This window comes from Pteropus vampyrus, unplaced genomic scaffold (genome assembly GCF_000151845.1).
Source record: "Pteropus vampyrus isolate Shadow unplaced genomic scaffold, Pvam_2.0 Scaffold25, whole genome shotgun sequence".
In the NCBI taxonomy this organism is placed as follows: domain Eukaryota; kingdom Metazoa; phylum Chordata; class Mammalia; order Chiroptera; family Pteropodidae; genus Pteropus; species Pteropus vampyrus.
Genome location: NW_011888806.1, coordinates 1,907,858 through 1,913,866, shown reverse-complemented (window position 1 = coordinate 1,913,866; position 6,009 = coordinate 1,907,858). Strand labels below are relative to the sequence as shown.

At 33.6% G+C, this 6,009-nt stretch overlaps 1 pseudogene; it reads right to left on the bottom strand.

The window, feature by feature from the left end:
- Positions 1–980: 980 nt before the first annotated feature.
- LOC111737310 lies at positions 981–1,099 on the bottom strand (annotated as a pseudogene).
- Between the last annotated feature and the right edge of the window lie 4,910 nt (positions 1,100–6,009).

Here is a 6,009-nt window from a genome sequence, read left to right as displayed (position 1 = left end):
AAACAAAAAAACCTCTTCACATTTTCACATATTCTATTGGGTCTCTATGGAAAATTAAGACCACTGAATTTATTTTATTTCTGGTTTCAACTGACTTTTCTGCTTTGAAGGATATTTTACCAAGCTCTCAGCTTCTCTTTGACATCTCTAATAATTCTTTTTCTACTTATCTTGAGATCCTCTTCTCACAGCTCTTATTTAAATATTGGAGTTTCCAGAGTCCTGTCTTTGGTACCCTAACCTTTCTATAATTCTCCACATTTCTCATAGCTTTAACTAGCATCCATATGCAATACACAGCAAAGTCATTACCTTTTCCTCTGTCTTTTCATTTGAACGTCAGACTTGTACAATTACTCAAATTTACAGACACATTTATTTGATATATCCCTGACAAGTTTATTGAATGAGCTGAGCTCTGTAAGAAACAATAAGAAACTAATGCTATTTTCCACCTTTCTTTATCAAACACACTCTCCAATCTCATTTTTTTCTGTCCTTTCAAGCATGGTCCATCAATTCTTTGGTTCCTTTGTATTGAAAGAGAAAGCCTCAATTTCAGTTATTTAAAAGGCATATTCTATCGAAAAGTCTTATTGATGTGTTTGAGAGTTTTTTTCCTTCCACAGCTCAAGCCTGCAACAAACAAGAAGGGCATTTTCCTCTTCCTTTCTCTAAGGCAGTGGTTATCAGACTTTGGCATGAATCAGAATCAATTGGGGAACTTGTTAGATATGTCACTGTGCCTCACTCTGAGAGTTTCTTATTTAGTAGGTCCAGTGAGGTTTGAGAATTTAATTTCTAAGTTTCCTAGCGGTGTTGCTGCTCCTAGTCTGGGACCATATTTAGAAAACCAGTTCTCTACTCCTCCTCAACATTTGTTTTCCTTTTTTTTTTCTTTTTTCTTCTTTTCTTCATACTTTATTTTATTTTTATTTACTTATTTATTTTATTTTGTTTTATTTATTTATTTTTTTGAACACCTACAGCACCTGGTATTACAAGGTAGTCTCCCATCCAAGTACTAACCAGGCCCAACACTGCTTAGCTTTTGAGATCAGACGAGATTGGGCATGTTCAGGGTGGAGTGGCCATAGACTTATTCTTTTCCAACTTGCTGGCTTTTATTGGGTTACTGTGGGTACCAGAGAGATAAAAGAAATCAAAGACCTCACTAGCTTGGTAAACTTATAATTTAGTTTCAATGCTCTCAGGGTGACGAAGGAATAATATTTGTCTTTCTGAGTTCCTTAGAGATCTTCCTGATGGAACTTGCACCTCTAATTCCCTTGACATGAATCTACTCTCCTTTATACCATCCCCCTCAGCCCTTGGCCTGCATGTACTCATCTTATCCCTTTTAGGGCTATTGCTTTTCAGATTGCTCTAGGCCAACTACCTTGGGAAGTCTCCTCAGGTCCTTAATACTTGCATATTTGTCCTGCTTTCAGGAGAAATGCAGCTTCCTCCATCTCATGCTTTGTTTTGATGTTTTAGACATATGTAATAAAAGTTTTATCTTTTGACTTATCATGGAGGAGTCAGGTCTCAGACCCAGGTATCTCCCAAAAGATGCATATCAGGCTCTCTGAATTATTTCTTGAAGCCTCACTCACTTGAGATGATAGAGAAGCATTTTATTCTCCTCCTCCATCAAGTGAGGAGAGCAAATGCTATTGCATTTCAACAACGATTCATTTCAAAAAATTCTTGTTCCTTGCCCTGTATAATACCTCAACCCCATCTACAGCAACAACAATGACAACAAAGAGGAGAGAGAAGTTTCTCTTGGCAAAATTTTATTACAGTCTTTTAAAATGTCTTGCAAAAGTTTCTAAACCTTACTTTAGAATGTGGGGTACTAATGTATTATCCTTGGTCCTTCTGCTTTCGCAAAAATTCTGAGACATAAACAGCCCACAGACGTCATTACACTTTCCATGTATCAAACAATGTACAAGATTCTGAGGATAAAACAGATAAAGTAGTCCTTGCTTTTGAGGGCTCAAAATTTAATAGTTTAAATCAATCTAAGTGAAGTAGTATAGGTCTTATGATAGAAATTTAAGGAACATCTGATGTAAAGATAGCAGTGGGCAACTGTGTTTGGGATTTTTAATCACCTGAAGCTATCATAGACATCTCAAGCTCAGAAGGCTGAAGTGGACTCAATTTTCTTCCTCTTAGACCTGAAGGGCCTCCTGAGTATATTGGATAAGTTTGCAACTTGGTAGCCATTTCTTATTTGTATGAATGGAATTACATAAATGGTATCCCTGAAATGCACTTTTATTCTTGAATTTTCACTCAGGTAATTTTTAGAAATTATATCCACTCAATAATGCACTTCCTACTCTTTATATTTTGAAAAATCAATATTTTTACATCAACTATATCTTTTATGGATGTAGTACATTTCTTCAAGCATCTTAAACATGGGCACCTATCTTATATGAAGACAGATGTTTTAATATAATGGTACTTAAAATAGATAGTGAGTTCAGATTGATTTTTCTCACATTAGTTGTTTTAAGTGGCTTTTATAATGCACACATATAATGGTGGTCCTTTGACAAAATATCAAAGAGAAAAATACTTTAAAAGAAATGATATGAGGCATTTGGAAAGAAAGCCTATATCCATCCTTCTCTAAGTGGCCTTTGGGACAGTTCTGCTTAAAAATGTTAATGTGTTTTATGAGTTTTGATTTATAGGTATTTTTAACAGTGTGCCTTTAAAGTATCAGCTCTTGGTAAACTAATTGTGGTCCCTTCCACTTTCTAAAAGCCCGAGAGCTGCTGGGTATACTTTAAGGGAACTGACAACAAAATGAGCAGGAATCAGGATTTTAACAAAGTTTGATCTGAAATAGAAAAGAGAAATATAATAACATTTTAAATTTGAATAGCATGTTAGCTAATAGCAATAGAAAGAAACATCAATTCAAACTGAAGAGAAGGCAGCTAAGATCACATTATATAGTCCAAATTGCAGAACAGCTGCAGGACTACAATGAGCAGCAAGGACAGTACATTACTTCATGAAGCATCTGATGTAGACTCTATTGTATCAGCCCATGTAGGTATTTCCCCATCCTTACAATCACTGTCACTTCAAGAGTAGGGAAAAGTAATTTGAAAACTTGAATGTAAACCCAAAGGTAAAAGGATGTCTGAATCAAGAAACAGAAAAATACATTCTTCTCTTTGTCTATGGAACACTTACAAAAATAAATCTTGTGTTTGGATAACAAGACAGCTTTAATAAATATTAAAAATAGTGATTGTAGAGGCCATGTTCTCAGACTTTAATGTAACAAATCTAGAAGTCAACAACAAAAGTAGCTTAACATCAAATGAATAGAAATTTAAAATGGATGAATCTAAATTTGGATAGATTAAAGGTATTTCTATATAAAAAAAGATTTTTAAGTGACAACATATCTTACCAAAGCTTCTTATAAAAATGAATTATTTTTGTTTAAATACTTTTCTTTTTCAGAAATGAAAGAAAATTTTTAATTACGAAATTAAAAAAAGAACAAAATAAACTAAAAATTGAGTTAAAATAGATAATGGTAAAAGCTTAGGTTAAGTTAAAGTAGAAAATAAATTAACATAAAATTCTATACAAAGCCAACTTCTCTTTCCTTAAAAATAAAAAGAAAAAGCACTAATATGTACAACCTCAGGACTAAGAAAGTAGATAGACTACCAACACAAAAAGGACTTAAATTATTACAAGACAGTTCTAAGAAGAGATAAAAGAGAAAAGAGTCAACATTCCAAAACTTTAGAAGAAAAGATTTTCAAAGGTATGTGATTTTAAAAGACACCAGTCCCAAGTAGTTTCACTTGTGAATTTTAACATACATTCAAGAGACAAACTCTTCATACTTGAAAAAATTTCATAAAAGAATTACAGGAAAAACTTCCCAGCTTATTTAATAATGCTAGCATGATCCTATCACCTAGCGCCTTATTTAAAAAACTGCACAGGTGCGGGGGCATATACACACACACAAATGATAGATGAAATGCACTTTTAAATATAGATGCCTGAAAAAATGAATAGACAAAATAAAGCAAAAGCATAACATTATAAAAGTTAACTATATAAATGTTATCTAGTTATATTAAATGCATTTAATTTGATGTCAACCAGATTTACAAAATAACTTTTTATATATATAGCAAATGTTTCTGAAGTGCATATGAAAGAATGAATTTGAAATTATTAAACAAATATTAAAAAGGAATAGTGAAAAGACGCCTGTCCTTTGGCTACCAAGCTTCTTTAATCAGAATAGCATGATAATGGTGCAAGGGTACCTAATATTCTATTCAGAAGAAAACTAATACAAATTTTTACATTATAACTTATAACTAAATTTTAGATGGGTTAAAGGTATAAATGTAAATTTAAAACAACTATTAATATATTAGAAGAATGAACAAGAATGTTTAGATTATCTGGAGGTAGATAAAACCTATGTAAGGCATTTAGATAAGTTCAAATCATGAGTGAAAATTTTGACAGGATAAATTATATAGTATGAAAAATATTATTTGACAAAAGAAGACATAAACAAAGATAACAAGCTAATCCTCACTCAAACTTTGCTCTATACTCCATCTTATTCTGACTCACATTTATAAATAAAATTCAAAATCCATTCCAGGTCCTATAAAGCCCTACCTAGTCTGGTCCATGATTACCTATCAGTATTCCTAATACATCAAATATAGATATTAACTGATTAATAATTAAGAGATAAAAGCAGTTATTTCTTTATGAGAAAGTTAATTTATCAAAAGAATAAACTGTAAAGATATCAAAAGTTAGATTATAGGTATAAGAAAGAAAACTTTTAAGGATTTTTTGAAATAGAGTGTCAATACTGTGATTTAAGGTTTAAAAGCATGATATAAAATACACATACAACAATAAAAGAATGTGAGGGAACTTTGAGAAGTGACAGATATTATTATTACCTTGATTACTGTGACAGTTTCATGGGTGTATGCATACGTCCAAATTCATCAAATTGTATGTAGTCAATATGTGCAGGTTTTTGTGTATCAACTATATCCCAACCAAGCTGTTTAAAAGGAGGAAGAAGAGGTGAGGGAGTGGGAGAAGGAAAAACATTATTATTTTGGGACTTTTTTTTTATCCTGGATACCGATACTTGCTGAGTAAAATCATTTTTTTCTACTTCTAAAATACATATTTTAAATTAAACTTTTATTTTGAAATAATTGCGGGTTCACGTGCAGTTGTAAGAAATAATACAGAGATTCCATGTATTTTTTATCTAGTGTTCCTAATGGTTATTATGTTTTTCATTTCTAAAATTTCCATTTGTGTCTTCTCTATAGCTTCTATTTCTTTACTAAGACTTCTATTTTTCAATTTGTTCTTCACTCAATCTTTGCTGATGTTGGTTAGGGTTGGGTAGATGGTATATCTAGCAGAGTTCCAGAAGGAAAGATGCAGGCCATACTCATAAAAGGTAATTGAAAAGAGTTTAATGATAAATCAGCACAAGATGGTGGACTAGGTAAAAGTAGGGTTCCTCTCCTCCCAAGTCCACATTGAAGTTAAAGTCAAATTATAAAATGATCGATGCAGAGAATCACCTGAAGTCCAGCTGATCATAATATGGACTTCTGATTATATAAAGGAGCCACATCGAGGCCGGTAGGAGGGGCAAAGTTGCAAATTCAGCTAGACCCCGCACCCGAAGGTGGTGGAGGTTCACCAAGAGGGAGAGCGAGACTGCAGAGGATCTCCTGAAGGAGGTGGGGTCCTGGCCTCATTCGGGGGCTCCCCAGCCCAGGGTCCCAGCCCAGGGAAGAGGAGATTCCAATAACTTGACCGTAAAACCCAGAGGGGATTCTGGCTATCTGGATGAGACGGAAGGAGACTGAACCCCTAGATGTCCCTTTGAAGGGCCTACACACAGACTCTCTGACCTGAGGACACTCACCTGGAACACCAGCGAAG